Here is a 17822-nt window from a genome sequence, read left to right as displayed (position 1 = left end):
ACTATGCAAGGGATTCACAGCCAATATTCAGTGGAGACAAATTTTGGAGTTAACCTGATATCCATTAGATTTAATACTGGTTCTGCCATTTCCGAGTTATATGTGCTCAAGCAAGTAACTTAATTACTCTGAGTGCATCTAACAACTCAGAAAGTATGTAGGGCTTTGAATAATAAAGAACTTACCAACAATAGCTTAAACAAATGAGGGTTTTGTTTTCTTCCATAAGGAGAAGTCAGAAGTCAACAGTCGCGACACTCAGATCCACAGGTCAACGTGGCCCCGCAGTTCTCTTGGCATTGCTCTTAGAGTCTCAGGGTGACAGTTACAGATCCAGCAGGCACATGGCCTTTCAGGCAGCTGAAAGAAGGAAAGATGGGAAGAAGGAAGTATCCAGGCTTGTTTGGGGAAAGCTGGAGCATCCCAGAAATCCTCAGACAACCTTGGTTTACATCCCAAGGGTCAGACTATGCCATGTGTCCACTCTTGCCTTCCAGAGAGCCTGAGATTCTAAAGCTTCTAGAAAATCTAGATTCTAAAGTATATGGAGACACTGAAAAAAGAATGTGGAAATCGGTGTTGAATAAATCGTCCTACAGTATGCGACATATAGATGAGGACCTGAATAATAGTCACAAAGATGAAGAAAAGTGGGTGTAATGGAATCTATCATGCTCTTCTGAGCAATGGAGAGGGGGCAGTGGTGGGGAGCGCACAGGTCAGGAACCACGTCTTTTCTTTTTAGCAGCCTCCCAAAGGGCCTAATAAACTTCTCAAGACAAAATAGACCAACTGTTGAGAAACATTGGTCCCCAAATGATGTTCAGAGTTGTGATTCTGTGAAAGTATAGTATGATCCCAGACTCCTCTTTAGGGAGCCATGACTTGCAGAATGAAAGGAACTACCTATCAGTCTTTGCTTTTAGCCAAAGTTTTTTGCCAAAATGTTTTATTAGAGACTTTTTCCTGTTTTAGTTTCATGCTTTTTTTTTTTTTTTTTGCTAGTGACTGAGTCAAACAAAAATTCCATCACTTCATATTAAAAGGCACTTTCATGACATAAACAGGGTCTCGATATAGGACACGCTAACCTCTGAAATCCTATCAGAGGCATTGGTGAGTGAGCTTGATTTCCATGAGAGCTATTCAGTCAGTCCTTCACAACCCTTTTTACGTGGGGATCCTATTATTTAACAGGCACTTTAAATTGAGACCAGCATCCTGATTCTCAAGCAGCATGGCTTTTATTGGAAGTCTCTGCCACGTTTAAACATCTTTAATACATTTTAAAAATAGAATTGTAAAAGGCAGCAACCAGACTTCAAAGCATAGACATGTTGGCCAGAATTGTGAAGCTGGCGACAATTTTCACTGGTTGTAAACCTTGTGGAGCCTCTTTCAATCCCCCAAACAATTGCTGAGGAAGGGGTTAGGCACACATTCCTCTTGAGTGTCCCCTGGACGGGTCTGAAGTGTCCAGGTGGTGGAGGAGTGAGAACCAGCACACTGCAGGGCAGACATAGAAAGCACCACCAACCAGAGCCACAGGGCCATGAGCAGAGCCAAAAGAAACCAGGCCAAACCAAAAACAAATGAGGACTTGGAAAAGGGTTGGCCACCCTCTCTGAGTTTTGGTCCATTGCATCTCTCCTCTCTTGCCCAGGTCTTCCTTCCCCTGGGGAGACTTCAGATGTCCTCTATTCCCAGTAAACCTGGTTGTCCGCTCACTCTCTCTTTTTTTATTCTTTTTGCCCTCACTGAACTCTGTACAGGCACTTATTATACTTGAGCAAAAATAATTTTTACACTACGGATTCTGTCTCCCACTCCAAGCTGTAGCCTATGAACACCTTGGAAGAAAGAGCTTCATCTTATTCATCTCATGCACACAGCAAATTAAATGAGTTATTTAAACAAAGTTGAGTCTCTTGGGAGAAGCTAAGCAGCAGGAGCTGGTTCAAAGGAATTATGAAGAAGGATTTTTTTGGTTTCCTTACTCTGAGGCAGTGGTTCACAAATTGTGATCCCTAAACCAATAGCATTAGCATCGCTGGGGAAATCGTAGGAAATGCACATTCTTGGGCCTGGCCACAGGCCTGCAGGGTAAGTGGGCAAGCTTGAGAACCAGGAGAGCAGATGGTGTTGCTCCAGTACAAAAAGCCTGGCAGACTGGGGACCCAGGAAGAGTTGACATTTCAGCTAAGTTGGAATACATGATATCCCAGTTGGAAGGCAGTCAGGCTGGAAGGAATTTGGGCAATCTGTGTTTTCACAAGCCTTCCAGGTGGTTCTGATGCACACTAAGTTTCAAGAATCATAATTTAACCTTTCCAAACCACAGTTTCCTCATCTGAAAAATAAAGCTAATCATAGCAACCTCGAAGAGCTGATCCAGATATGTAATTAGATAAAATATGTATCTTTTAATCCAGAGCCTCATACACATTAATCACTCAGTGACATTATTGAAGGGTGAACATATTCTGGTTTGCTTTGCTTTGCTGGATTAGTGACTTTGCAAAAGCATTTCCATTATTGGCCTCATCCTGTGTGCATTTGGGTTATTCATACAACAGATTTGGTTCATCTGAGTTCCCAAGTTCTCCCAGCTAAGCCCTATCCTTTTCAGAATCCTTGTAATTAAGCCAGAGCCAAGCATGAATCCTGGGATCTTGCTGACTCCATTGGCCTTGGCCTTGGTCTTGGCCTTCACACCATAGGGCCCATGGCTTTCACTCTTTATGTTGTAGAGGAAACAATCATGTGGACCAGAGCTAGCCTAGCTGGGGAAGGAAAGGGCCTCAAAGAATTGTTGCTCAAAAGAAAGCTAAAGTGGAGAAGGTCCCTCTGCTTCCTCTATCAGGACATAGAAGAAATCATATGGCTTTGGAGCCCCAGCATTCAAACGGCCAATTAAATCATTTAAAGTTTTCCAATTGATTTCCTCTTAACTGAGTCACCATATTTTAAAATTTGTCAACAAACCACATCCCTCCTTCAGGGCAACAGGCAGCCCCCCTACTGCTTTACTTAATTCTTCCAGACGGCTAGCATAGCCACCTCCCCACTCCAGCAAAATCTGGTTTAACTACTCTGTGTTTGCTGCACCAGGCAAGCCTCTAGTCCAAGACAGAAAAATTCCATTTCCAAGTGGCACTTTCAAACAGACTTCACACACACACACACACACACACACACACACAGAGAGAGAGAGAGAGAGAGAGAGAGAGAGAGAGAGAGAGAAGCCAGAGCACATTTTCCCCTTTGACTTTAAGCAATAGCAAGTGCAGAATTACAATTTTCCAGGGCTTTTTGCTCAACACAGGGCACACTAGGCAAAGCTTACCAAAGATCCAAAGTACTTCTTTCTGCCCCCAAAGCTGCTACCAACTAACACTCCAGGTGGGTTCTGCTCAGTCACCACAGGGGTGGTTGAAAGCAACCAAGCTCTGGCATTTCAAGCCAATGAAAACCCTGTCCTTTCACTCTCAAATAAATAACGCTTTGAAAATTATTGCTATTACTGTTCTTTTAATAAGTCCGCATTGCCTCAGTGCCCCCCCTCCCACCGATTCCCATTTGTTTTCCTGTGGGAGCCAGGTCTTTGAAGCTGGTGTCTCCCCTGAGCAGAGTGAAGATGTAGCACCCTTCTCTGCCTGGCTGACCCTCCCTGGAGGGGCCCAGTGGGGGTGAGTCACCCCTGGTGGGACTTTTCTCATTAGCCCTGCAGGCAGCATGCATTCCAGCCTGCCTGGCCTTGGACTCTAAGCAGAGAACCCCAAATATTTTGTGAGGAATAATAAAGGTGGTCAGAACGTGACAGCTAGTTTATTACCACCAGCATCAGTTCTGATGCTGGCAGAAGTGGGGAAGGAGAGACCACTGCCCTCCAATGACCGGAAAGAAAGAAATAGCTTGGGAGAACGCAGTGACTGAGTCTTTGCTCTCCCTATAACTCGACCTTTGCTGGCTGAATAGCCACATAAAACGAATATTGAAAGCAAGTTTGAAATGGCACAAGGCAAACAAATGAAAGGAGGGCAATAAATGCCAGAATACCATTCTGAGAACAAAATATTCTTATTCAACTTACAACATTTACAAAGAGCCACAGCCCTGGCCTCTAAGGAGATCATAATTAAATATGGGAAATAACACAGATAACAACAAAAAACACAAACACACAATGAACAATGGGAAATATAAACAAAAGTACCATAGGAACGTAAAGAAAACTTCTACCTGGTATCCCTGTGGCGAGAATTCCTGGAGAGGTATCTGAATGGACTTTGGGAACAGAGTGTTGTACTTCAAGAAAGAAAATTTGGGAGAACCTGTTTGGTTGCCTCCCCAGAGTATCTGCCCTCCCAATTCACTTCTCCTTTCCTGGAAGAGTCAACCTCCCAGTTTAGAGGCTGCCAATGCCCCATATTCATCTTTCAGCCTTCCTCGAAAAAAGAATGTGGTCCTCTGAGCCAGGCATGGTGGTGTACACCTGTAATCCCAGCAGCTCAGGAGGCTGGGGCAGGAGAATTGCAAGTTTAAGGCCAGCCTCCACAACTTAGCAATACCATGTCTCAAAAATAAAAAGAATTGAGGATATAGTTCAGAGGGAGAGCACTCTGGGTCTGATCCTCAGTACCGCACACCCACTACCCCACCACGCACACACATACAAAATGTGATCTTCTAATTCAATGCTGGTCAATGGTATGCAGGGAGAGCTTCCCAGAAACATTCGGAAAGGGTTTCCTTCCTGATTTGGAGACAGGGCCTGGGGAGTCATGGAGCAGGGAAGAGGTGGATAAAAACTGCTTTTTCCTGGCTTGAAAACGATTAACCAAGGATGTGAAACTTGGAGTTATGGCTACCATCTTGGTGTCTGAGAGAAAGCAGGAGAATCAGAGAGAAATCAGTTTTCATTCCAGAGTTTACAAGCAGTCATGGGACTCCTGTGACCTGTACCTGAACACAACCTCAGTCTCACACAAAGATTAGGGAAACACAGCTGGGCAGGGTGGCACATGCCAGTAATTCCAGTGGCTCCAGAAGCTGAGGGAGGAAGATCACAAGTTCAAAGTCAACCTCAGAAATTTAGCAAGGGCCTAAGCCGCTTAGCAAGACCCTGTCTCTAAAAATTAAATTTAAAGGGCTGGGGATATGGCTCAGTGATAAAGCATCTCTGGGTTAAATCCCTGGTACCAATAAAGAAAAAAAAATAAGGATTTCCATTCAGACAGGAGAAACAGAATAAGCAGACATTCACTAAGACCAAGTAGGTGTGCTTATTTTAGTAGAAGTTTATAGTGTACAGAGAATTCTACCATGAAGTAATCTGGGAAGTTGGGACCAAGTTCCAGAAGAACTCAGGACCAGGATACAGAGCATGAATTTATCCTGAAGGCAACAGTGGAGAGACAATGAAGCCATTTGAACATGTTGCTGCCCTTATCAGAGTGGTGTCATAGAAAAAGCCAATAATATGGCAGAGATGCAGAGGAAGGATTAGACTGGAGAGAGAGACAGGAAGTGAGGAAGACACGAGAGGCTTTTGTTGCAAATTACCTATTTCAGGGAATCAAGCATGTCTTTACATTATACTCCCCTGGGGAGATTTTAAAAATTCTTAAGTCCAGGTTCCTCACTCAAGCTACTGATTCAGTTGGTCTGGCATGGGTAGCTAAAATGGATTTGATTCCTTTTTTTTTTCCCCCTAAAGTGAGCCACATGATCTCTGATGTAACATGCAGCCATTGCTGAAACCCCTGAGGCAGTTGACTTGGGGCTGTGGAAAAGAAAAGAAGGGACAGATGTGGGAAAGATCATGGAAGCTGAGCAGGCAGCACGTGGTGGCTAATGGATGGAAGGGGCAAAGGAGGCGAGAGAGTCAGTGATCTCAAAAGCCTCTTCCAAGACAAGTGGCAGGGCCTCTCACAGAAATGGAGAAGTCAGGAGGAGGAAAAAGTTTAAGGAAGAAAATTTAAATTGGGGGAATATGGAGTTGAAGTGCTGCAACAAGCTCCAGACTCTAAACTAAGCATTTAAAATGACAGGCTGGGGAATCTCTTATATCGGGGGATCGCTGATCTTCATGCAATGCTTCTTCAACAAGGAGGGGATATAGGAAGACAAAAAGAGGAAGATCAACTGTAAAATCTGGAAGAAAACTAAGGAGAAAGAAGAAAGGAAGAAGGAGTCAGTCTGAGGAGTTAAAATCGTATTCCCAATTTACTTAGACTAATAAACAGTTATTTGGTGGAGATGAGATATCAGGCTGGTATTATAGCAATTAACAGAGGAAAGCTCTCCTACCCAGTGTTAAGGCTGAAGGCCATACCAGCCTCCACAACTTAATGAGACCATGTCTCAAAAATAAAAAGGGCTGGGGATATAACTTAGTGATAGAGCACCCCTGGGTCTAATCCCAGGGTAAGGCCGAACTGTCACTTGAAGCCATTTGTTCTCCACATCTGATACAGTATAAATAAAAATACAACCTTGAACATTGAATTTTATGTTAAACTGTTAAAAACCATTGAACAAAGTTCATAACTGCTATTCTTGAATAAATTTCATGCTTTTGAAGAAAAATTAGAAATATTCATATGACCCACCAATGAGATCCCATGGACTGAAAAGCAGATGATTGAGATTTGGGAAAGTAACACTTCCCCCTCATAAAAAATGTAAACAGATATAAACATATAAAACTCTCCCCTCACATTTGTATCAGCTTTCTTTGTGAAGAATTGGACAAACAAAAATTCCAGACTTCTCCAGTTGGTTCTGATAGTAAGTGTGGTACATTTAGAACTATTGAGAAATAGTATGATTGTGCAGATTATTGTTATTTAATACATTTACATCTATACATCACTTGTTAATATTTATAAAATAAGATACTTAATATTGATTCCGTTAATAATGACTTACATCACTGCCGTGCATAGAGAGCCAAGATTTTCTTTTGTAAAATCCTCGTTGACCCTGTAGTCCTATACAGCAGGCTGATTTCAAGGAAGTAGAATGAACCTACTCCTTAAGGTTGTATGGAAATTGTTTTTATTATTTTTTCTTTCTCTTAGCCAACCATATAAGGGGCATAAAAGGTAATAACCAAGTTTGTGGAATAAAAGAGAATCAGTATCATAGTTTTCAAAATAGTTTCAGGTAGTATTTCTATTGGAATTAAAAGAAAAGAAACTGATAAAGTTATTAAATACTTTTATACTTAAATTTTGTATGAAATCAAATGTCCCTCACTTGGAAGGAAAAGCCTAATAAGAAATAATCCATGGCCCCTCTTTTACTGTTTCATAATAATTGTTTTGATGTAAAATGTTCACAAACATGAGCTTCTTAAGTAGAATTTCAAATTGGGATTCTATCTGGGATAAATGTACATTTGCTAAAAATCAGCCATCCATCATCCAAAATACAGAAAGAGTTATGGCGATAGCTAGGGTTAATTACCTGTAGTTCTCAAATAAAGTTGGTTGCTATAATGGCTATACTACTGAGAAAAAGATAACGAAATTCATGCATTCCTCTGAGTCTTCTCATGTTCATGCATGACCTTGGAGGTCCTTTCCAACTCCATGAGTCTAGCATTCCACAGTGAATTGTACCTGGTGTATTTTCACTGCTGTCTTAAGGAAAGAGAAGTTTGGCTGAATTCCAGCTTCTTTATACTTTTAAATATACTCAAGTAGTTTCATACAGAGGAATATTTTCAGTCATTAAAAATTATGGTGATTTTTTTTAAAGACAAAAACAAGAACTAAGAAATATGTTACATACAAATATACAAATGTCCTATATACTGTATTATTACAACTTTTTCTAAATTATATTAAATAATTTTACCAAAATTTTTAATAATTTTAATGGATAATTCTGGGAAATGAACCAACGGTAATTTTTCTTTTTCTTTTTTTTTTTTAAGAGAGAGTGAGAGACAGAGAGAGAATTTTTTTTTTAATATTTATTTTTTAGTTTTCGGCGGGCACAACATCTTTGTTTGTATGTGGTGCTGAGGATCGAACCCGGGCCGCACGCATGCCAGGCGAGCGCGCCACCGCTTGAGCCACATCCCCAGCCCCGGTAATTTTTCAATCCTTTTTTCTATTTACCAATAATTACATGGAGCATGTAAAACATGATAAAATATTATCAAAGTTGTTGAAACACTGATGTAGTTTACTCAATTCTTATTTATAATAAATAACTGTATTAGATTTTTGTCACTGTGACCAAAATACCTGACAAAAACAACTTAGAAGAGGAAAAGTTTATTTTGAGCTGACTCCATTGCTCTGGGCCCAAGATGAGGCAAAACATCATGGCAGAAGGGTGTGGGAGAGGAAAGCTGCTCAGTTCATGACAGCTGGAAAGCAGAGAAACTGTATGAGGAGCCAGGGACAAGATATACAATCCCCAAGTAGGTCACCCTGTTGACCTATTTGCTTTAGCCACACCCCTCCTGCCTATAGTTTCCACCCAGTAATCCATTCAGATAATCAAACCACCAAATGGATTAATCCACTGATTAGGGTTACAGCTTTCATAATCTAATCACCTCATCTCTGAGCATTTCTTCATTGTCTATCACATGAGCTTATTAGGAACCACCTCATATCCAAACCATAAAATTCCACTCTTGTCCCTCAAAAGCCTTTTCTATCTCAAAATGCAAAATGTAATCAGTCCATCTCTAAGAATCTTCGCAGTCTTAACAGTTGTGGTATGGCCCAAAAATCCAAGTCCAAAGCCTAATCTGAAACTCAAAGCAAACTCTTAGTAAGCTCCTGTAACGATAAAGAAAAAAAAGATATATATATATATATATATATATATATATATATATATATTCCAATATATAATGGCACAGAGTAAACATTTCCATTCCAAAAAAAAGAGAGAAATAGGGCATAAAAATAAGGGATGAGACCAAAGCAAGATTTAAATTCAAGTGGGCAAACAAATATTATAGCTGCACATTCAGCATCTAGGGTACATGGCAGAGAGATTTGATCTCTGTAGGGCTTGGGCTTCCCTGCCCATTGGCGTTGTTTGTTGTAACCCACATAGCCTCTCTCTCTTGGCTTATCTCTACTCAATACTTGCATCTTTCCTCAGGAGATGTTCTGCATTACTGGCATCTCTTAGTCTTAAAGGCCTCTACTACACCTTCAGCTTCCTTTTCACATCTTTGAGGATCACCCCCTCAGGGATAGTCCTCAGGGATGCTAACCCTGCTATATATTTTCTGGTGTCCCCTTCCTTTGAAATCTTCCATGACCCTCCAAGTCCAACATCCTGCATTCCCAGAGAACCAGCACCATGTGGTTGACATCAAGGTCTGCCACCATCCTGAGCAGTGGTCAAGGCTCCTGGGACCATGGCTGCAGCAGCCTCTGAGTACCCGGGCAGATGAGCATGGTGAATAAACTTCCTATGTCCTCCTGTGTGAGCAGGGTGCCTTCAAGTTCTCTTCTTAAAGGAATTTTTATGTTTATCCCTTTGAGCCTGAAATGCATGTACTCTTGTCAATTCCTGAGATGCCCTCAAGTCATTTTTCCTATTGTCTCCACACAAAGTACTTAGCATCTCTTTAGTAGCTATAATGTCTTTAACAACCACAACTTCTTTAGCCCCAGGTTTACTTTCACTTTTCTGGCCAAACTGCAAGCTCTCAAATCTATCTGCCTTGCTTTCCAATCTTGATTATCACAGTAAAGTTGACTAAAAGTCAGCCACAATATCCATTCCACCAGATTTATTAGTACATAACCTTTAAATTCAACCTCACAAAACTCAGAATATGGGCAAAATGTAGAAAAGTTCTTTGCAAGAATATAACATGAATGGCCTCTAGTCCAATTGCCAATATAGTTCTCCTCCTCTGAAACCTCATGAGCCCAGTCTTTACTGTCCAATCCTGTTAGCAGTCTGGTCTTCCGAGCCCTGCAAGAATCACCCATTAAACTCTGCTTACAACATTCCAAAGCTTTTCTAGCTTGCTTCTCTAAACTTTTAAAAATTCCTTCCTCCACAAACCATCTCAAAACCACATGATCAGGTTAATCACATCAATGGCCCCACTCCCAGTACCAATTTATATTTTATTCAGTTTTGTGTTGCTGTGACCAAAAGACCTGATAAGTACAACTGTAAAGGAAGAAGAGTTTATTTTGGCGCATCTGTCCATGGTTGACCAACTCCATAGCTCTGGGCCCCAAGTAAGACAGAATATCATGGCAGAAGGGCATGGTAGAGGAAAGCAACCCAGGACATGATAGCCACAAAGTAGAGAGAGCTCCACTCACCAGGGACAAAATATAAGCTCCAAAGTCATACCCACAGTGACCTACTTCTTCCAGCCACAACTAGTTAATCCATCAGTGGATTAATCTACCAATTAGGTTAAAGCTAAGTGATCATGGGCTGAAAACTCTGAAACTGTGAGCCAAAATAAACCTTTTCTTGTTTAAGTTGATTTTCTCAGAGCAACGGAAAACTGGCTAACAGGAAGCCAGGAACATGGAATTGCTTAGGAGCAGTAAATATTTATTATGGCTGTCTTCAAGGGTACAAGAACAGGAAAAGGGGGAAACCCAGAAACAGTATCCTCTAAGTCCATAATTTCCAAAGTATAGTACCTGGACAAATAGCATCAACATCACCTGGGAACTGCAAAGAAATACAAATACTTGATCCTTACCCAGATCTACTGATTCAGAAACTTTGGGATGGGGCCCAATGATCTGTGTTTTAACAAGCTCACAACTGAGTCTGGCTGAGAACTGCTGGTCTAGCTCATGATAGTTCATCAGAAGGCTCTATAGTTTTTCTCCCTATATTGTTTCCTAGTTAGAGCAAATCATCTTAGATTGTCAGGACACTGGAATTTTCTCAAGGACAATTTCAGAAGCCTTTTAACTAGACTGTTAGTCTTCTGAATTTGTTTTTGAAAGTAGCAATTCAATAACCATTTATAAGGCGCAGCAGAATAGATGGTTTCCAAACTTCTCTTTGTGACCTTCATGAGACCTAAAAAAAACCCTCTCGTTGTGAGACATTATGGGAACAGAATGAATTTGCAAGATGCATAAATGGTCGAACGGTTTTATTACTCTGTATATGACAAGTTTGTGGAAAATGGCAAATAATACTTTTAGTTTATATTCAGCTATAACAACAACTGATTATTTCTAAAGATTAAATTACAGTCTAGCAAAATGGAATGGGCTACATGGTCACTTCCTTATGGAATCATCTTCTAGTAGCAATTTTTAAATGTGCAAGCTCAGCTAATTGAAAACAGGGAAAAACAACCATCTATTTCTACACAATCTTTGAAATAGCATCTAATGGATTACAATACTCGCTGAACAGAGCTATTGGTCTGAGTGTGTCTTCATTTGGGCTGCTGACCTCTCAAGAGTGACCTGATATACAAGGAACCTAGGACAATAAACTCTGTCTTGGTAGACTGCCAGATAAAGATGAACAAATGGCAGATAAAGACAAAAGGAACAACATGCTGATTAAGCCTTCCACTCTTAAAGAGAAGTCTGATTACTCAGGCTGAATACGGCCAGCATCCATTACCAAACAACGGAAATTCAGCCAGGTATAGTGGCACATGCTCACAATCCCAGCTACCCAACAGGCAGAGGCAGGAGGATTGAAAATTCAAGGCCAGCCTGGGAAACTCAGCAAGACCCTGTCTCAAAATATAAAAGTGAAAAAAAGGGGCTAGGGATAGCTTAGTGGTAAAATACCCCTGGGTTCAATCCCCTGTACCAAAAAATAAAAAATAAAATTGGAACACATTTTATATATATATATATATATATATATATATATATATAACTAGGAAAAAGTACTTCTTCCATGTATGGCTTTAATTATCTTGGTTATCACCAGTTGTCTCACAATAGGGTTCAAGATGAATTCAAAAACAATGTAATGCAGTATGAGTTTTTAAAATATGGGCCTTGGGGCTGGGGATGTGGCTCAAGCAGTAGCGCGCTCACCTGGCATACGTGTGGCCCAGGTTCGATCCTCAGCACCACATACAAACAAAGATGTTGTGTCCACCAAAAACTAAAAAATAAATATTAAAAAAAAATTCCCCCCCCTCTTTAAAAAAAGATAAAAAAATAAATAAAAAAATAAATAAAATATGGGCCTTGGACCAGAAGCATTGGCATCATATGGAAACTTGTCAAAAAGGCAAATTCTCAGGCCCACTCCAGGTATACTAAATCAGAAACTCAAGGCAAGGAGCTCAGCAATCTAAGTTTTAATAAGTCCTCCAAATGACTCTGATGTGTATAAAGGTTTGAGAACTGCTGGGTTAAGAAATAGAGTATATTAGAGAAATTCATAGCCTAAAGGGTAACAAGAGGAATCATCTGTTCCCCCTTAACTCCCATCATTTTGTGTGTGTGTGTGGGGGGGCGGAGTGGGTGGAGGGCTGGCTGCTGTGGATACACAATCCGTCTCCAAACAGCGGAGAGAAGTGCCACTCTTTTTGCTCTTTAGTCTAAAAGGCAGACATGAAAACAAACCTATCAGTGGGGAGGCAAAGTGATTTGAATTTGAGTGCCAGCTATTTATTTTCACAGGTTGTCTTGGAAAAACAGCTGCCCAGCGCATGTGGGAAGTGGTACCTACTTCTACCAGGGAGAAGGGGCCATCGCTTTACCCTGTGAAGCAAAGAAGTTCAGCTGTAGCCTCTTCCATGGAAGGATGGGGGGGGGACTCTGCAATCCCAGCTGGCTCTTTGTCTGGGCACATTAAGGTGGCTCCCAGGGACACTTCCAGGTGTCCTGATATCGGAGGCACACATCGCAAGCTTTGGGAAATACCAGCTTCCATACATTTACATGGATTTCTCTGTGTTATTCTGCCCAGGCTATTCAGTAGCTCTTCTATAGGTATTTTAATTTTCAAAACTTCCTTGCATTTTGTCCCCAAGATCCCTTGTGTTTCCCTTTGTCTTCTCCATGGCACTGAGGTAGGTGTTACAAAGATGTCCAGTGACTGTTTACCACATTACTCTTTAGAAATGGGAGATAATCAAGAGATCATTTAATTTGACCCTTCATTTTCAAAAATGAGCTGCAGGGGAGTGGTGTGACTTGCTCAAGTTCACACATTTAATTAGCGGCAACATAATGAAAACTCTCACCTTGATTCCCAGTGAGGCATTCTTTCAATATTAAATGATGATCAATGTGATTACTTTATCAAACATGTGTGACACACCCCCTGCACATTACACCCTTTTTCACATGCAGGAGTTTATTACATGGGAGGTTTCTTTAAACTGAATTTACTACCAAGCTCCCTCCTCTAGAAGTATTTACTAAGTGTTTATACTGTCTATGGAGGAAAGTTATTTATAAGTAACTTATAAAGAGGACTTACTTGACCAGCCAGGATGATTTTTCTTCTGAATTACATCCTAATATGTATAGCTTTCTTGCTCTTGGCTTATTCCACTTGGAGCTGTGCCCAGCACAATTTACGTCTATGAACTGCTGAACATTTAAGCAAATTAAGTGTCCAAAAAATCAAACACAAATTGTATCTTGGTGATTTATGCCTTCATAAAGCAAAACACATACAGTGTGCCGAGCACAGGACAGATTTATAGCTCCACTGGTTAGGGAAAATGAATAGCTATCTCCTAGAGAACGTGTCAAGAACTGTATGTGTGTGTTTAATCCTTGACCATGGGGGTTTTCCCCCAATGATATTTATCTTACAAATTATCTTTGATGCTAAAATGCAATGTGAGCTGAAGATGGGAAAGACATACAAAAATTCTGGATGGAGATTTAGAAGCCGGCTAACTTTCACCAGAACCCCCCCCCCAAAAGGCAGGCTCTGGGCCTTCTGTCTCTAACCTGCCACCTTCAGGTGACCCTACCATCCCTTCTTAGTGTAGGCTAAACAATTTCACTTATACACCTGAAGCTGTGAGGAAGTGAGACATAAGTCAGTAGTGCCAAAATAAACCAGAGGCTAAGAATTGGGTCAGATCTCTACTATTCCCAGTACCCTATGGACTTTACAGATACAGTATCCCATTGAAAGCATAGAACAGTAGTGTATATGCACTGAAGTCAGAAAAAAAAGGTTTGAATCCTAACTTTTCCACTTGATAATTTAAGCACCTGTTTCCTGCTCTGTAAATGGAAATTAACAATATCTACTTCTAAGGGTGTTGTTTGAATTAATGGGATAATTAATTCTGTCTATAGTGAGAAGACTCTAAGGTAGTTCTTAATGGTCCCTATCTCCTGGTACCCAGGCACCCATCTTGAGTATGGGATTAAATTAAGGACTCACTTCTAGTGCATTTAAAAAAAATGGCAAAAGTGATGAATGTCACAAAGACTCTGTCTTCTGCCTTGTTCACTCTTTCTTGCTTATCGTATGAGGAAAGCTGGCTTACATGTTGTGAGCTGCCCTGTGGAGAGACACGGGGGCCAGAAACAAGGGAGGCCTCCGGCCAACAGCCTCCAAGGAACCAAGGTCCTTGGTCTAACCGTCCAGGAGAAACTCAATCTTGCAAATATCACATGAGTGAGCTTTGATGTGAATCTTGCCAGCTAGGCCTTAAGATTCTTACCGTGGATACCTTGAATTTTGCCTTATGAGAGACAAAGTCTGAGGATTCAGCTGACCCATGCAAGACTCCTGACCCATAGAAACTGTGAGGTAATGAATGTTCATCACTTTAAGCTGTTAACTTTGTGGGTATTTTGTTACACAGCAGTACACAACTACTACAGGCTATAAAGTATTCAGCATGGTACCTGGCACATAGTCTATTTTCTATGAATGATAGTTATATTGTAATTATTAATGGCTTTATACTCATGAACATTACTCAGTAATAATTTAATCACTCTGCTTTTATTTAAGCTTCCAAATAAAGAAGACTTTAGAACACAGAGAGCCTTTTTGTTGTTTTGCTAATTTATGGACAATGTCCCAGGCTAAAATAATGAGCATTATGCCTTCTAGAAGAGCAAAGTTTATGAATGTGGCACAAGATAGAAAGTTACCTCTTAAGTGACAATTACCATCTCTCAACATGTCTCAGTCCTTAGGCATTGTGGGGTGAATTTGTCCTATATGACTGTAGAGCACAGATATTTTTACAACCATTCACTGTTGCTGAAGTAATTGCAAAAGAGTCCATCTTACGGAACCTGCTTAATTAAAAGTCTGACCTGCAAACTCTACTATGTGTTTTTGTTTGGAGAAAAGCCACAATAAAATTGATCACTGGACAGATCTTTCAATCCAAGTTCAGTTTTTTTTTTATTGTTATTATCAAGGCCAAGTAAAATTTATCCTGAAAGAATAATAAGATGTGGATTTACATAAAAGGATGTTCTTTGCAGCATTATTTACAAACATAAAAGTGAGTTATTTACAAAATAAAAGTGAGACAATCTAAGTGTACAACAGAGGGGAATAATCTGTGGTGTGTTCATACAAAGGAATACCATGAGGCTATTCAACCTGCTTTATAGGACTATTTACTAGGAAAATGATCACAAAATATTAAGGAAAAAGATGGATACAAACAATTTTGTAAGATCTGTTCAAAAGAAACAGTGTTATTTTGTGCCCACATGCATATGCATGTTGTGTGAAAATGAATTTTCCACCTTCCTCTTTCCAACCTTCCTGCTTCAGTCTTATACAGAGATTCATATTTCCTTCTCCTCCTCCTCCTCCTCCTCCTCTTCCTCCTCCTCCTCCTTCTTCTTCTTCTTCTTCTTTGCTGGGATTGAACCCAGGGCCTTGCACACATGCTAGGCAAGTGCTGTACTACTGAGCTATATGCCCAGCCCTATGTCCTTTTTTTGCCAGATCTAAATTAGTGCATTTGCTATTGTTGTGGGGGTGGAGGAGTACAAGAAAGAAAAAAAAGAGGGGAAACAATTAACAAAAAGGTAATTTAATTTACTTCATGAAGGAGGAGAGGTAGGAAAGGTAGAGAGGGCTGGAAGGTAGTCATGGGGTTGTTGAATGGTGCTTCTTAATTGCAAAACTATTGATAGACTGAACCACTGGATTATAGTTGCATAAATAAGACACAAAAACAAAAGATTGAATATCTATTCCCTATTGTTCATCTCTAAGGGTGCCCAAGACTTCCTCCATATTCCAATGCCATTTCTCCCCAAAATTAGTCTAAATTCCAGACAGGAGGATACATATGGGGCCATGGGGCCAGGAGGATGTTCTTTGATATAAGAAAGAGTTTGAAACAATTACTGTGGACCATGATTTAATCTTCAATTCATTTTTCCATTTTCTGACATGTCGTTTGTGCCCTTAGACTAGAAATGCCTCCTGCAAGGGAAGGCTCTGCACAGGAAGGCCCAGGCCACAACCACTTAGAATGGCTCAGCTAGGCCTTGTGAAAGACTGCCTCTTTGCTATTTTTTCCTTATCCTCTTTATTTGCTGCTTCCTTTTCTCACCAGCCAGTCAATAAGCTCTCCTATGCATCTCAATTGAGCAACAGCATCAGTGGATCACCATCTACTAACACCTGGAGATCTCAGTAAAATACAGATTCTGATTCTGTAGGACTGGGTTGTCTGAAATTTTAAGGCACTTCCAGGTGATTTCAGTGCAGCTGGAACATTGAGTGCAAAGACAGAGGTTAATGTGTTCACAGAGGGAGTGGACGCAGAGGCTGCTTCAGTTAGTTCACTATAGGCCTGGGACTAAAGGCACAGATGGGGCCCTTTTAGTTTCCATGTGATTCTATCTATATCATCAGGTCTAAGGGTTCTATGTGAGGGTTTAGCTCTGAAGCTACCAAGTAGTGTTTCTGCCTGAGTAAGGCTCTCCATAGCTCCTCTAGGACCTGAGGGCTACAATGAAGTCTCAACAATTCAGGCATACAGTGGTTACCTCTGACTTCTGGAATCATAGATGCTTTTAATATTTTCCTTTATGCATTTTTAAATATTTTCTATAATGAACACATTCCTTCTTAATTGGAAAAAATGTAAAAAAAAATAAGTGGTCTTTTATTGTAGAATCTCTGTTTTTTTATGGATAAAATGCAGATTATTTCTCAGGAAATTTCATGCTTTTGTATGATCTTTGATTTCTGGGAGAACTAATGATTGGCCAGGAAATAAGGGTAGAATAGAATTAATAAGGGTAAATAGAATTGCACTGGTTCTGCTTGAAAAAGAAAAATCTCAAGAGTTTTTAGCATTATCAGAGTTAAAGTACACAGAGGACAGGGCTTGTTTATTTATTTATTTTCCCCATTGAGAAAGGAAGGAAAGAATTGTTTGTATTTCAGCAGAAAGATTGAAATGAGTATTTCCCAGTGGTAAATGTTCTTAAAGAAATGAGTTATCAAGGGAGATTTGTAATCTCTATCCTTGAAGACCTTTAAAAAAAATCTATAAATTTGAATTATCAAATTTGTACATGATATGTAGGATATATAAAACCCCCAAATGATATATCCCTGCACTTAGCATATTTGGGCCACTACTCTTTGCCAAAATTAGTGTGAAGTTGAAGGGTAAAATTAATGCTAGTAATCACAAAAGAAAAATGTAGTTAGAAACCTGACTGTTAAAAATAGCTTAAATAATGCAGTCCAAAAGCAAATATAAGTGATTTTGGTTAACCACAGTCTGGGATTACCCATACCACTGCTCTATTAGTACAGGTAATTGAAAATTGACTCTGTAATCAATCCCCATTTCTTTGATTTAATTCAGGTGCATTCCTCACCAGGGGCAGAGGGGT

The 17822-nt window shown here is 40.2% G+C and overlaps 1 long non-coding RNA gene across 1 annotated transcript in view; it reads right to left on the bottom strand.

The window, feature by feature from the left end:
- Nucleotides 1-17822, bottom strand: part of LOC124094687 (uncharacterized) — a 59223-nt gene that overhangs the window by 16228 nt on the left and 25173 nt on the right. The window contains exon 2 of the long non-coding RNA XR_006852295.2: nt 186-360. This is a non-coding gene — a long non-coding RNA (uncharacterized LOC124094687). The remainder of the gene's footprint in view (nt 1-185; nt 361-17822) is intronic.

The sequence above is a fragment of the Marmota monax genome, unplaced genomic scaffold (genome assembly GCF_021218885.2).
Source record: "Marmota monax isolate L192 unplaced genomic scaffold, Marmota_monax_Labrador192_F-V1.1 WCK01_AAM20220418_F8-fsc00007, whole genome shotgun sequence".
Lineage (NCBI taxonomy): Eukaryota > Metazoa > Chordata > Mammalia > Rodentia > Sciuridae > Marmota > Marmota monax.
This window is presented reverse-complemented; position numbering and strand designations above follow the sequence as displayed.